The sequence below is a fragment of the Micromys minutus genome (genome assembly GCF_963924665.1).
Source record: "Micromys minutus genome assembly, chromosome: 20".
Classification (NCBI taxonomy): Eukaryota; Metazoa; Chordata; class Mammalia; order Rodentia; family Muridae; genus Micromys; species Micromys minutus.
The window spans coordinates 41,226,340-41,242,505 of NC_137955.1; positions in this window are offsets into that span (position 1 = coordinate 41,226,340).

Genomic DNA, 16,166 nt, shown 5'->3' on the forward strand with positions numbered 1-16,166 from the left:
TAATTAATTTCCACAGAAATCAGTTTTTTAAAAAAGAGTTAAATACCAAGATGTTCTGTGAAGGTAACAATATTTTATGTACAACTAGTGATATATGCCTTTCTACTAAAGTAACAGAAAACTGCCCAGAATGTTCATCTAAGTTCATACATAAGATCATGGATCATGCAGAGACACTGGGAGACAACATGAAAACTTTCCAAAACGTTAAAATAGAACCTCCACATGACCCACCATCCCACCTCTGAGAGCATGTGCTACAGAAATGAAACATCAAAGAGATTCCTGCACTTCCATATTTATTGGAGTATTATCCCTGTATCCAAGATATGTGAACAACCAAATTCACCCTCCCTTTCTCTTCCCCCCTGCACTGAAGGGAGCATATTTTTCAAAGATGGAAATCTTCCAGTGACCACACATATAAAATGGAAAGAGTATGTGACACATGAAATAACCCAGATACCAACAGACAACTGCCACAGAATCTCATTCATATATGGAATCTACAATAGTCAGGCTCACAGAAGCAGGGAGGGAATATAGTTAGCCATATCTGTAGGGGGAATAAAATTCAAAGAATAGGAGGTATTTATTATACATGGTAAGAAATATTCTGATTCTGGGGCAAAGCTACTAAATAGATATAGTTAATATGTGTATTTGAAATGTGCTAAGAAGACAGATCATAAGCGCCTTTACACAAAGAAACATACACACACATACACTCACACACTCACACTGTTCAGTCTGTATAAAGTTGTTCACATGTAGGGCTGAGCATTAGGTATTGATGGTGGGCTCTTCCTGGCTTTTTGTGTCAGAACTGGAGATTTGAACTCAGTTCCTCAAGCTTGCAAAGAGCTCTTATCCACTCAGCCAACTTTCCAGACACAAACACTCAAGAGATTTTAAGAAGTGATGACAAAAAAGCCAAGGCAAACCAAACACAAGAAAGAAGAGCCCCACAAAACCAACCAACCAACCAACTAACTGACTAACAAACAAACAAAAAAATAAGTAAATAAATAAAACCAAAGTCAACCAAACCAACCTCCCCTGGGAACATAGTGGGACCAGCAGCAGGGGGGAGTAAAGATACGTAAAGACATCTACAAAAGAACTTTCAGGGTTAATCAAATAACCAAATTTTAAATCATGAGAAAGTCTGAATAGACATTTCTTGAAAGAACAAACACACGTGGCTTCTGATAAAAGGAAAAGGTAGACGATGATGGGCATCAAGGGAATGGAAATAAAAGCCACTGTGGGGTGCCACTGCACTCTGTGATGGGTGCTATCGAAAGAACAAAATCTTAACAGCTGCTGTAAGTATTTGGAGAAGAAGGAATGCTTACATACTGTTCCTGAGAATGTAAGTTCTCCTGGTGATCAGCAAGACAGCCCAATGCACCACATATTCCATACATGATATTCTTGTCCATTTCAAGTCTCTATCTAAGGGCAGAAAGTTAATAACTGAGCCCAGGGCAGAGTAAACCATGTAAAGTGATACAGGGTACCGATGACTGTACATTGCTATAGCCCAGTATAATTTGCAATAAACGGATGTTAGAGACACGACGAAGGAGATTCTGAGCTCCTTATTGGCCCTTCAATTAAAGCATCATTAGTGTCCTAATTCTCTGCAGTTACTATTTAGCAGTATTTTATGGTATTATTGGAGAACGTAATATATAAATTTGGCAACATGTATGAATTTTATGTTTTTATCGGTCTGCCTTTTGGCACCAGCCTTCAATTGCTCTCTGGCTCTGTCCACCCCGGAGAGTGACTGACTGACTGAGAGGCCAAGTGGCAGAGAAGCCAACTGCTGTGTTTCCTTCTTACACAAGCACTAGGTTGTTCCCATTCCTTGTGCTCAAAGGACCTTGGAACAAAATTCCAGAAACATGTGAAAGTTAAACTTGGGTCTGCGCCAGTTCTTCAGCATTGTCTTGTCTGATGAACTTCATCACATCAGGTAATATAGAAGAGCTTCTTTAATATTCCCAAAGGTCACCATGATTTATTGTAGCTCAATGAGCATATCTGACTGTGATGCTCCAGTGATTGTGTGAATTAAAATTTATTCCGAATTCTATATAAATTCAAACAGGCTGAGACTGCCTCTTCTCTAAGTCTGGCTGTATAAGTGAATTTCCATGAGAAACTTATTAAATAAATATTATGACATTTTGAAAAGATTTATGTGTGCCCGAAATTCACTGATATCTCAGTCATGTACAGGGACTGTTTGAAGTGGAATTTTTTTTTTTAATTTTGACATTTTAAGTCATGGAAATTCAAAATTTTATACTCAAGTTTTGTATGATGAACAACATACAATTTTCCCCAATACACAAAAAGTTACATATAATTTTGAACTATTACATGATTATTCCCAATATAATTATTGTACAACACTCAAATACTGAGCTAAACATATTTATCTACACAAATACTTATCACTTCTTTGTTATAAAGGTAAGGAAGAGAACATTTGTCTGGCTCCTGATCTACAGGAGCTTTCACCATTGTTTCCTGTATCCTGATATTGTGAGAATTGACAGTTTGCTATTTTGTTATACTAAGTTATCACTCATTTTAAAAAATGTACTGCCTAAGTACAAAGACCTGCAGCTTACATTGCACAGGCAGAGAAAAATGTTGGAACACCCATCTTTAATGGGATGTCCTCATCAAATACCTCACAGTTCAGAGAACCCCATAGAAGAGTATGCAGGAGGAGTGTAGGAGACTGGGGGACACCAGGGGGACAAAGTTCTCTAAATCACCTGAGCATATGAATGGAGAGAGACTGAAACAAAACCAAGAGCCTGCGTGGGTCTTCACCAAGTCCTCTGTGTATATATTACAGTCTTCGATTTTTTTGTTTTAATTGCACCCCGGAGTGTGTGAATGAGTGGATCTCTGTTTCCTGTGCCTTCTCTTGAGATTCTTTAGTTTGTCTTGTCCAAACTTTATATGATGGTTTTTGTTTTATCTTATATCTTCTTTTTATTGGATGCTTTTTTAACTCATATTTCAAATATTATATCCTTTCCTGGTTTTCCCTCTGGAATCCCCCATCCCATCCCCTCTACTCCTGCCTCTGTGAGAGTGTGCCCCCACCCTCCCATTCCCTACCACCTCTCAGCCCTGGCATTCCCCCACATTGAGGTATTGAACCTTCACAGGGCCAAGGGTCTCTCTTCTCACTGATGCCTGATAAGGCCATCCTCTGCTACATATGTGGCTGGAGTCATAGGTCTTCCCATGTGTACTCTTCAGTTGGTGGTTTAGCTCTATGGGAACTCAGGGGGTGGGGCTCTGGTTGGTTGACATTGTTGCTTTTCCTGTGGGGTTGAAAACCCCTTCAGCTCCTTTAGTCTTTTTTTTTTTTAACTTTTCCATTTGGGACCCTGTTGTCAGTCCAAAGGTTGGTTGAGAGCATCTGACTCTGTTTCTCATGTTCTGGCATAGCCTCTCAGGAGATGGCTATATCAGGCTCCTGTCAGCATGCATAAACTCTATAATTCACTAAAGTTCAAATAAAAAAGAAAATATTGTATTACATAATGTATTAACTTAAACAATATTGTAAATATTTCTTATTTTTAGAAATTTATTCTTTCAAACATTTTTCAAGTATATATGCTTTTCAGATATAACCATTTTTTGAGGATTTCATATTGTTTTCATTGTTACTTTTTCCCTTAGCATAAACAATGGCATGATGAACTTGCTCAAATGCTGGCCATCCATCCTCAGGAAGGGATTCTTAGATCAAATTCTACACACACTTTAAGGTTCTCATTAATGAATCTCAAGGAGGCTATCTCCTGTCCTTCTGTCTCCTGTCCTTCTATCTGCTGTCCTTCTGTCTCCTCTCTTTCTGTCTCCTGTCCTGCCTCCTCTCTTTCTGTCTCCTGTCCTTCTGTCTGCTGTTCTTCTGACTCCTGTCCTTCTGTCTCCTGTCCTTCTGTCTCCTGTCCTCAGTCTCTTGTCCTTCTGTCTCCTGTCCTTCTGTCTCCTGTCCATCTGTCTCCTCTCTTTCTGTCTCCTGTCCTTCTGTCTTCTGTCCTTCTGACTGCTGCTCATTACTACAGCATTACTGTAAGAATCTGTTCCCAGATGCATGCTTACAGAGTCAAAATTTAGAAGATTTCCTTCTGTTTGGTTTTAATAACCATTTACTAATTAATTCCTAATTATCAATACTAGAAATCAGAATTTGCATTTTTGGCTGGGTTTACTATAATCAAAGAGTAGTAGTGTATGTCTAATACTTCAAGCTATTGGACAGTAGAAGAGAGAGAACAGCCTGTGTCTCATCAATCACTATGTCCACAAATCATGTTTTGTTGTCTGCCTTGTATTTGGTTCTTTTTTATTTTTTTCTACCATCCTGCCTGCTATATCTGAATATAATTTAAGAGTGCTCCGGGGCTAGAGAGATGGCTCAGCGGGTTAAGAACACTGACTGCTCTTCCAAAGGTTCTGAGTTCAATTCCCAGAAATCACATGGTGGCTCACAGCCATATGTAATGGGCTATAGTGCCCTCTTCTGGTGTGTCTGCAACAGTATGCTCATAAGATAAAAAAATAAATAAATGTTTAAAAAAAAAAAAAAAAAAAAAAAAAAAGAGTGCTCCTCCCACCACCACAACTAAAAGAATGAAAATAAAATAAAAGTCTCATGTACTAGAGGTTAATAGAATGGTAATAAGAACTAAGAGAACATTTAAGAACAATGTAATTAGTATTAAGTTAATAACTACAAAAACCCAGTCAACATCCTTGGCCATTAAGAAAATGAAGATTAAACCTACTTTGAGATTCTATCTTATCACACAGGGTGGCATCATCAAGACAAAGGACAACAGTTGATGTAGGGGATAGAGGAGAAGAGAAGACCTTATTCACTGCTGGAAGGTGAGTATCTAGGACAGCCATTATGGAAATTATTATGGAGTGTTCTCAAAACAAAACAACAACAAAAAAACCAACAAAAAATTAAAACCTAAAAACAAAAGGATAGCTCAACCTAACATAAAGGAAACAAGACTAACAGAAGTGAGGAAACAAAACCCTTAAATTTCTGGCAAAATGGGTAAGTCTCTCTTTATTGCCTTATATAAAAATGGTTTAAACTTTGTAATTAAAATTGGGGAGCTGTAGAATGAACTTTAGAAAATAATCCAACTATGATTTGTCTACAAGAAATTCATTTCCAATACAAAGATTAAATTTGAAAATGAAAGAAAAAGATATCAAGAACAGATAAGAGAACAGGAGAGGGTAAATAGTCATAAAAATTATAAAGTTTACAGAACACTAAAAGGCCATTGTATTATAACAAATGCCAATATAGCAGGAAGATATAAGCACTAAGAACCTTTTTATATGTGAGACCTTCTAAATACATATTAAGCATGTCATAAATTAAAAAGAAAATTGATAATCCTGCAATAACAACTGGAGGTGTTAACATCCAAACATGAGTTGCAGAACAAGCGACAGGAAAGAACAGAGAGCTCAAGTGACAGCAGACCAGCTATCTGGATCAGTCAGGGCACTCTCTACCAGCAACAGCACGCTGGTTCTTCATAAATGCAGGTGGACTGTTTCTCAAGAAACTTGAACCTTGCACATTGTTGGTGGGGGTGACAAGTGGTATGACTGCTGCAGAAAACAGAGTGATGAATATTCAAATGAAAATTAAAATGAAACTACTGTAAGATCCAACACCCTACTTCTGGAACTAAACCACACAGAACTGAAAGTAGAGTCATGACGAGAGCCAAACATACCCATGTTTATAGCCGTGTTATTTGTAATAGCTGAAACATGGAATCAACCCAAAGGTCCACCGAAGGATGAATGCGCTCCCAAAATGGAGCACGCATCTACAGTGGAATACTATTCATCCTTAGGATGAAACACGGTGCTTAGCTGTGCACAGTGAATGTGCAAATGAAAGAACTTTAAGGAACCTAGGATATGTTAAATAAGGCAGCTACAAAATGACAAATGCTATTTAATTTCTTTTATATGAGGTACTTAGAGTAGTCAAAAATCATAAAACTGAAAAGTACAATAGTGGCTGCCAAGGTCTGGTAAGAGAGAAAAAATGGAGAGTTATTGTTTAATGGGTATAGAGTTTCGGTTTTGTGAGATGAAATGAGTTCTGCAGATGGATAGTGGTGTAGGTTTCTCAGAAATATGGATGTACTTAATGCGATAGAACCGTGTGCTTGAAGATGACCAGGATGGTAAATTTTACACTCAGTATTTCAGCACATTTTTATTATAAAGTAAAGTTAATAGTAAGTTATCCACTGGTGGCCTTCCTTCAAAAAGATAATCCTAGTCTCTTTTTAATTTCTATACCAAGGTAACCACCAGCTGAAACCACAGAGAGTATTGTGTACCACATCATAGCACAGTTTACTTAATCAGAAATATGTCCACAAAGCCAGCAGTGGGAGCACACACTGCAGGAAGTGAAGTATGTCATCTGAGCCTCCCCTTGGGTTTTCTCTTCAGACTGTTCTGAGCCATCCTTGCCTTGCATAGCTAATTTCTAAGCTACAACAGAGACCTAATTACATTCTCCCAACCGGACCACTTGTGTGGAATTGGATGGAGTTGAAAAAGGAATGTCAGCGAACACATTAATTCTTGAAAATCTTCAAAATTCAATGGTCTGTAAAAGACCACATGCATGTCTTCCTTTGGTTTCCAAACCACAATAGATGTACTGGGAATGATTATCCTAAGCTCCTGCACTAAATGAAATCTAAGGTATTTCCAATGAGTAATGAATTCATGGAGAAAAAAATAATTCTGCATGTTTGCTATGTTATTCTAGGTGGGTATGCTTTTCTACCTCCCAAAACCAAAATGTAATGAACATTTAACATAAGAAAGGAAACACAGATGAGGTACACTTACACTATGTACAAATAAAGATGTTACAGTTCTAAGAGCACTGAGTATTTTGACAGTATCTCAGTTTCAGCATAATGAATGATGTTAAAGGCATTAAAAGCAGACTTACATCTCCTATGACTCTCCTACTATTCTATCATATAGAGATTTTTTCCCTTTCCCCTTTTCTCTCAGTCTATCTACTGTTGACAAGAGAAATGCAACAATCAAAGTAAAAAGGATTACTTGAAATGCTGTTCACCCAAATGTTAGGTTATCTATCGTGATCTACTGTTTTTATTAAATTTTATTTATTGGGGTGAGGATGCTGAATCCACAAAGTGTGTGTGGAGGTCAAAGAATAATTTTTAAAAATATGGTTTTCTTCTTCTTCTATGTGTCCAGGGATGCTTTTGTTGCTAGGTATGGTGGCAGGCACCTTTAAGCACTGACATTTTTGGGGGCACTTCAGTATGGTCCTTTCTTTCTATTCAAAGAATCAAATTCTGCAATCAGTTTCCTTAAATGGAATTTTAGTGCATTTCCTTCAATTTCTTACAATAAAGGAGACTTTTTAGAAAATAAGGAGTGTGGTTTTGTTTTTTTTTTTTTTTTTTTTTTTTTTTTTTTTTTTTTTTTTTTTTTTGTGTGTGTCCATGTGACAAATACTTAAATCAACTTAGGAAGAAGCAAGGTTTGTTTTGTCTGAGCTTCGGTGATACTAATCTATCATTGTTTACTTCTGTCCTGCTAGTCCCATGGCATTGCAGAATGACATGGGAGAAGACAGGGTAAAACTGGTCTGTTTGTTCCATGGCACTCCGGAAAGCAAAAAGAAATTGTATGAGCCTCTGCTGCTTTATTGCTTAGAAAGCACTTTCCCAGTGACCTGGCTTTCTTCCACCAGCCCTATCCACCTAAGAGTTCTATTACCTCCATTAGCAAATTATAGTTTCCCTACCAAGGCTGGTAAATCATTATCTAAAACATGTAACTTTGAGGGGCCATTAAGAGCCAAGCAACAGTGAATGGCCTGAGCAAAAACCCACATAAAGGGATTAAAAAGAAGTAAGAATCTAGAAGAATGAAGTCAGTTTATGACATATTAATCCACAGCCTCAGTGCAAACTCTAGGAAATGTTCATAAGGACATTGTGTAGATGACAACAAAATAGCAAACTGGTTGAGCATAGTGTTAAGAGACAAGGGCAATTTGAAACAAGAATCATCTGCAGACTCTCGCGCTATAGAATTTCAAGATAATATAAGGTCACATTAATAAAGAGATCAAAACATTGATGAAAATATAAATATCAATGGGGTTCAGGACCAAGGACATCCAGCAAATAAGGGAGAAAACCCTTATAGCCCAAATGCCTAAAAGCTACTTTCTAATCTCTGAACATGAGAGACGTAGTCAGCAGACAGGAAGAGCAGGCAGCCTAAGATGAACCCGGAGCACCATGGTGGAGCTACGGTAGAGAAACCTGTAGTCCTGAAGATGAGGAAGTACTACACAAAAGTGAGCACATTCTAAAGCACACAAGCCAAGGAGCCCAAATCATGGGTCAGTTCATGATACTGTTTTATAAATAATAACTAGGGGCATTAGCAATAAGATAGATAAGCCAATGACATAAAAGCAATCAAATAGATAAGTGACTAAGAGAGACCAGCTCTTAAAATTTATGAATATTGCAAAGAAAAGTTTCCCCAGTGAAAGAGAGAAGCACAATTATATATGAATATAAAGAAAAATACTTGGAATCTAGTTATGGGCATAAAGCTTTAACTGATGGAGTTACATACAGAGTTCTGGAGCCTAGCCCTAAAGAATGTATCTACAAAACAACACCTGTGCCCAAGGCGTAGGGGTTATTAGGCAGGAGAGCCACACTCGTGAAGTCTAATCAGCATGAAAGGTAATACATAACCTGACTAATGATGTCACCAGCAGCCATGCATGGGAAAGTCCAGGAAACCTCACCCTGCATATGAATTAGTGCTAACAAAGCAATGAGGAGACAAGGAACAATAGCCATTCTTAGTGATGGGCACATCAGTGAATTGTTCCTGAAGACATATACCTACAAGTAACATGCAGACTCAAACGTTTATGTAATATATACACATATATATGTATGTATACATACATATAAAATAGTTTTTAAATGGATGCCATAATATTTTATTTACAATATACAAGTATTTATAAATCAGCAATTACATTTTATTTTTGTCTATTTTTTAAATTAAATTTATTCCCTTTACAACCCAGTTTCAGCCTAGTACCCTCTCAGGAAAGTCCTTCCCTCATTCCCACTTCCCCTTCTCTTTTGAGACACACATCCTCTTCCACTGAAGCCAAACAAGGCTGAATATTTAGGGCCATTGGATCCACAGACAGGCAGGCAGGTAACAAGCTCAGGGACAGTCCCTAATGCAGTTGTTTGTGGGACCCACATGGAGACCAAGCTGCTCATATGCTATATAAGTGCAGGGTGTGCAGGTCCAGCCTGAGCTTGCTCCTTGGTTGGTGATTCAGTCTTTGGTAGCTCCCAAGGGTCCAAGCTACTTGAGTCTGTTGGTGATCCTGTGGTGACTTTGTCAACTTCAGGTCCCTCAGTCTTTCTCCCAACTCTTCCATCAAACTCCTCAAGCTCCATCTGCATCTCTTTCCATTGGCTGCTCAGTGGAGTCTCTCAGAGGACAGTTATGCTAGGTTACTGTCTGCAAGCATAACAGAGTATCATTAATAGTGTCAGGGATTGGTTCTTCCGCCTGGGGCAGTCACTGGTTGACCATTCCTTCCATCTCTGCTCTATCTTTGCTCCTGCATATCTTGTAGGTAAGACACATTTTGAGTCAAAGACTTTGTGGTTTGGTTGCTGTCATTATTCTTCCACTGAGGGTCCTCCTGGGCTTCAGGAAGTGGCCACTTCACAACCCATATCCTCCAATGCTAAGAATCTCAGCTAGAGTTGCCTGCTTAGACCCTCTGGGGCCTGCTACCCACACCAGGTCTCTGGCACCTCTTAGAGATTTACCCTCCTTTATGCACAAATATCCCTTCTTTCTCCTCTTTTCTCCCTCCATATAATCCCCCTGATCCACTGTCTTCCCTATCCACTCTTCCACCCACTTCCTTCCTTCCAATGAACTCCAATACGTATTTGGTTTCGTTGATTCTGTGCATTGTTCTCCTTGTTTCTTATTGATTGATTTCAGCACTGAGTTTGATTATATCCTGTCATCCTTTCCTGTTTGATGTGTTTGTTTCTACATTTTCCTAGAGCCTTTAGACATGCTTTAAATTCATTAGTATGAGAATCCTCCAATTTCTTTATGAGGGCATTTAATGTCATGAACTTTTCTCTTAGCATTGCTTTCATAGTGTCCCATATATTTTGTACATTGTACCGTCATTTTATTTAAAATCTAGAAAGTCTTTATTTTATTTCTTTATTTCATCCCTGTCCCAGTGATTACTGAGTAGAGAGAGTTGTTCATGTCCATCAGTATATAGGTTTTCTCTTATTTCTGCTGTTGTTGAAGCCCAGCCCTTCTTGTTCAAATTCATTTTTAGTCTATGGTGTTTTCATAAGATGTATGGGGTTATTTCAGTCTTCTTGTATCTGTTGAGGATTGCTTTGTGACTGATTATATGGTCAGTTTTGGGGAATGTTATGCAAGGTGCTAAGAATAAGATCAGATGTTCTATTAGGTTCATAACTTGTCTGTTATGTTCATTTGAATCACAACCTCTGTTAGTTTCCATATTTCTCTGTTTAGTTTCCTTCTTGATGACCTTTCCATTGGTGAGAATGGAGTGTAGATATCTCCTACCATTAATTGTGGGGTTTGACAAGTGATTTAAACTTTAGTAATGTTTTTATATGAATGTGGATACAGTTGTATTTGGGGTATAGATGTTCAGAATTGAGATAGCCTTTTGGTGGTTATTTTTCCCTTTAATGAGTATTAAGTGTCCTTCCATGTCTCTTTTGATTACTTTTGGTTGAAAGTCTATTTTATTGGATATATGAATAGCTATTCCAGCTTGTGCCTTGGATCCATTTTCCAGCCCATTATACTGAGATAATGACTATCTTTGTTGCTGAAATGTGTTTCTTGTATACAACAGAATTATAGATTCTGTTTAGGTATCCATTCTGTTAACCTGTGTCTTTTTACTGTAGAATTGAGTCCATTGTTGTTAAGAGATAGTAATGAGCAATGATTGTTACTTCCTGTTATTTTAATGTTGCTTTGGGTTTAGTGAGTGTGTGTGAGTGTGTGTGTGTGTGTGTGTGTGTGTGTGTGTGTGTGTGTGTGTTGAATAGTACAGTACATGTGGAGAAGCTAGAAGTTTATTTGAAGATGTTGGTCCTCTCCTTTCAATATATAGATTTTGGGGACTACATTCAATCCAACAGGCTTTGACACAAGCCCCTTTGCCTGCTGAGCCATCTTGCAAGTTTCTGACTTTTACAATAAAAAGCTAAAGCTGCACAGAGACAATCATTCTTCTTTTTAAGTATTCAATTGATGAATCATTTGTGCTGCAAACGGCTCTTGGTAGAAGGAACTTTCCTCTCTCTGGAAAAAAATCTTAGAAGTTCATCCAGCATGATGTCCTCAAACTGCATTTTCATTAAGATCCCTTAAAATAGGAAATTCAAATCTCAACACCACATAGAACCATTTAACTTCACATGCCGGTCCAGTGTTCACTTTCTTGCTCCACGATTTTCCTGCAGTGACACATAGGTAGCCAGCCAAAAGGTACGCAATTTCGAAATGTGACTGATCTTTTTCATAGAACAACATAAACTCTCTTTGAAAAATTGTTCAACAGATCCTGTCACATTTTCTTCAGTTGTGTCTAGGTTTTCAATGTAACCGCCTGTGTTGAGTTCTGAGATATCTCATGATAGAAAGGGAAGAGGGATTTCCCTAGCTGACAGCTTATATTCTTCACCAAAATTCATGAAATCAGGCTGAAGCTGGCTCTCATCCTAAGGCTGCTATAGGGCATGGAAATGGTTTTCTTTTTCTTTTCAATTCCTGGTTACTAACTTCCTAAGTTGACTTTAGTTCTGGTAGTCTGAGCAGAAAGGACCCAGAAAGAAAGAATGAGTCTGCATTCAATAGGTGCAATCAGATAAAGCACTTCCCAAAGACTCAGTTTAGTTCCTTTGAATCCTTCTGAGTTTTGCTCCCCAGTCTGCTTACATCTGGCCCCAGATGGGAGTAAATGCCAAAGACAGGAGAAGTGAACAGACTCCAGGACTATGTGATTGTGAGCAGCCTGAAAACCATTGCTTCCCCTGAGCTGCAGAACCAGCATCCAGAGAAATGAGCAATAACTGGGAGCTGTTTAATAGAGGCCATGGCAAAAAGAAATGCTGAGGATGGCAGCTGTGAAGTATAATGAAAATAATCTCTTATGTTTCAAGAGACGGAAACGTTTCCTGAACCTCACAGTCAGAGTTAATAACACATCTTGAAGTCACTTCGGACTGAGGGCCTGTTGCACACTCACACTCTGTTTAACCTGCATTCATGAGAACAAGGCAACAAACAACCTTACTTGCCTTGGATTTCCCAGATAATCAATTTTTACAACCTAAGCAAGTGCATAGCTGAAATCTTAATTATCTACACTTCTCGATCCTGATCCAGATAATGGATGCATATATTTTGCTGAAACTTGTAAACACAGGAGTTAAATGAAGTTTTCTAAACTCTACCATATAGGCTGAAAGTAACTTTACGGACATTGTTTGATAAACAATGGTGTTTGTTTAATCTGGGCCAGTTGGGTTCAATTGGAGGCAGTGAATTCAGTCCTTTTAAAACTCTCTTAAAATGCCATTCCCCATGTGATACTTTGTAGGCTTTTCAATAAAGAGTGTATCTCATTGCTAGAGATGACTGATACAAATTCGGATCACTCTCACCAGACAGGCACCCCCACACACATATATAGAGCACAAATAAACACCAGACACATCGACCTCATACAACAGAAAGACATAGCAATTGACACAGTCAGATACAGGGGACAATTGGTTTAAAAGATAGCCTTCAGGTAGGCACCATTGAGCTTATGCAACAGATGACAGAGGACAGAAGGCACAGGAAGCATGACTTACTCCAAACCTGGACTTACTCTTAGTTAAACAACTCTGAGGGAAAGTATTTTTATTTGATTCCTTAATGTGACATTAATGCATTAATGGTAAGTCAGAGTTAATCATTAATGCATTCTAATCTGTGCAGTAGATGCCATGGGACATTTTGCACACAGAAGATGTGATAGAGAGGTTGATGTACTAGGAGTACTGATTTATGTTTCACCCATAGTATCAGCCTACTTTGTCTTATTACAATGAAATCTCTTAGAATGTAGAAGCAACTTAGAGCAATTCCTAGTGAGGACAGATGGTAGGACTGAAGAACAAATCCACGCATCTCCAAATACACAGGCTGGTGAAAGACCACTGGGCCAACTCAGGCTTTAGAGCATCTTGCTTTTCATGTTGACTCTCTACAAGGGACAGCTTCTCCTTTGTGTTTCAAAGGTAAGTCTTGCCCCCTCCCCATCTAGTCCCATTCCTTTGAAAAAAAAGAAAGGAAGAAAAGAAGGAATAAAAAGGAGAGAGAGGGAGGAATGAATGGATGGATGGAGGGATGAATGGATGGAGGGAGGGAGGGAGGGATGAATGGAGGGAGGAAGAAAGGGAAGAGCAAGTTTTTAAAGGCACCCAAAGTATTAGAAATAATTATGGCATTTTCAGCATCTTTAGGTAAGATTTGCTTCAGTTGATTCCCCTCTCTACAGGTTCCATGCCATCCCCTTCTGTATCCTCTCCCTATTCTCCATATCAAAATATGTCCTTTTGTCCTTCCTTTAGCCAGTGTCTCCTGTTACCCTCCCTTGTTCTCATTTCTATTTTTCTAAGCCTTTATCCTATTTAGTCCATTTGTTTGCATTTTGTATATATTACAAATTAGGCTTTGCATAGGATAGAGAAAATACTTTTTTCTTAAAGTTTTAATTTTGGGTCAGCTCACACAGCATAATACTTATCAGTTTCTTTTTTTAATGCCAATTTCATAACTTTACTTCTTCACAGCTGAGTAAAATTTCATTGTTGATTTGTACATTTTCATGATCTGTTCATCTGTTGATGGGCATGTAAGATGGCTTCTTTTCCTTGCTATTATGAGTGCAGAAGCAATAATATACATGGAAGTATATATAATATATTATATAATATAAAACATATAATATATAAGGAAGTATCACTGCAGCAATATAGGGAAACTTGGGGTATATATCCAGGAGCGGAATTTTTGGATTTAGCTTTCTGCTTCTTTTCAAGAGGATATTGCATTGGCATCCTAATTATGACTAAAATTATGATATACTAATTTTTTACTGCTCCACAACATATGGAAAGCTCTTTTGTGACTGTCTACATCCCTTTCCATTATTAACATCACAAACTTTACTTTTATACCAAGTATTCAAAAACATAATTGTACCCATTTTTAGTTACAGAAAAGCAAAACGGAAAGTTACTAAGCAAATGTATAAAAGTACCATGTTTTGAGTTAATAATTTAGAAACAGTATTGTTTCATACAGTATACAAAACTTTATACATGAACATTGAAAACAGCCCCTATTTCTGTGTGTGATCTGTTGGGTTTGACATTTGCATTTTAGGGTACTATTGTTACATTTTACAGATAAAATTTACAGTTTGTATTCTGTGTTTTTGCACCAATTCTTTCCCTATCAGTAGACATCTAGTGCATACTCTGTGCTTTGTTCTGTCTAGAGAAGATGTTGTGGTTGATGAGTTCATGGTTTGTTACCCAAAGGGAAACATTCTAGCAGGACTGGTGGGAAGTACACAAATGTGGGAGACACCATAAATGTCGAGAAGAACTGAACATTAAGGAATGATCTGCAACGTGGGCTATAGAGTAAAAATTCTTAAAGAAAGCACATGCATATAAAAGTAACAGTCCTGAGGCAGCATCTGACTTATGAATAGTGATATTGTATCATAAGGTCTTCACCTGTCCATGCTAAGACATAGGAAGGGAAAGAAACACAATGTAATGTGGGATTGTATTTATTCTACAATATTCTTCCAATATTTTATGGTAGAATGTTCCTTCAACAATGAATATATGCACTCATGGACTCTGAAAAGAAAGAGATTATATGTGGGAGTTTTTTAAATATTACACTTGTCAAATTTTTTAGAAACCTGATTTAAAAGCAAGCAACTAAAGGGCTAAAGAGATGGCTCAATTTGAAAGAGTATGTACTGTTCTTATAGAAGCCTTGAGTATAGCTTCCAGCACCCAATTTGCAGTAAGTTGGGACAGGACCATGCTGTTGCCCACAGATAGGTAGTCAGAGGGACAATGCCAGGCCAAAAGGATGACTCTAGACTCTGCTGCCTTTGAAGTCTCTAGGTTTCTGTGAAAGGATTCCAGGTGATTAAGTCATGCCTGGCCAGGGATAGACTGATTTTAAACTAGCATAAGTCAATTGATTAAAGTCTTTAATTGCATCTGAAAAGTCCCTTTCAACTGAATGTCTTGGGCCAAACACTTGAGAGAAGTATGTGAACCACCAGTCTCCCTGCTTCCTTTATCCCTTCCTCTAACTTTCAAGAAAGAATTTCTTACCCAGACACACTATAGGGAGAGAATTCCGGAATCCATGTTAACTAGCCAAGTAAGTTGAGACATCATAAAGCTATAGCAGGAAGGGGGTAAATGAAATATGGGGTTAGAGACATTGAAATCAACTCTGGGGAGACAGGCAAGCATGTGAGATACAGAGCTACACGGTGGAAGGACCTCCCTTACTTTACATCCTTTAGTTGAACCACCTATTTTAAGATCTATGGACATCTCTGTTGGAGTCTGTGGTGATTAGACCACATGTCTTCAGGAGTCATGATGAGGCAACGACTCTTTGGAAATGGCAGCTGACACCAAGGCTTGTAGTTTCCTGTTGGATTTTATTGCTTGGTAATAACATTCACACTTCTTGGCCTGTTGGATTCTCTGTGAAAATGGCGTCTGCTCATGTCTCCAGGGTATGCACTCAGGAAACTGAGCATTTGTGGGATGAAAGGGGGTTGGTGTGACACAGACGCAAAACTACTGGCTCGCTTTACCATAAGAGCTATTTAT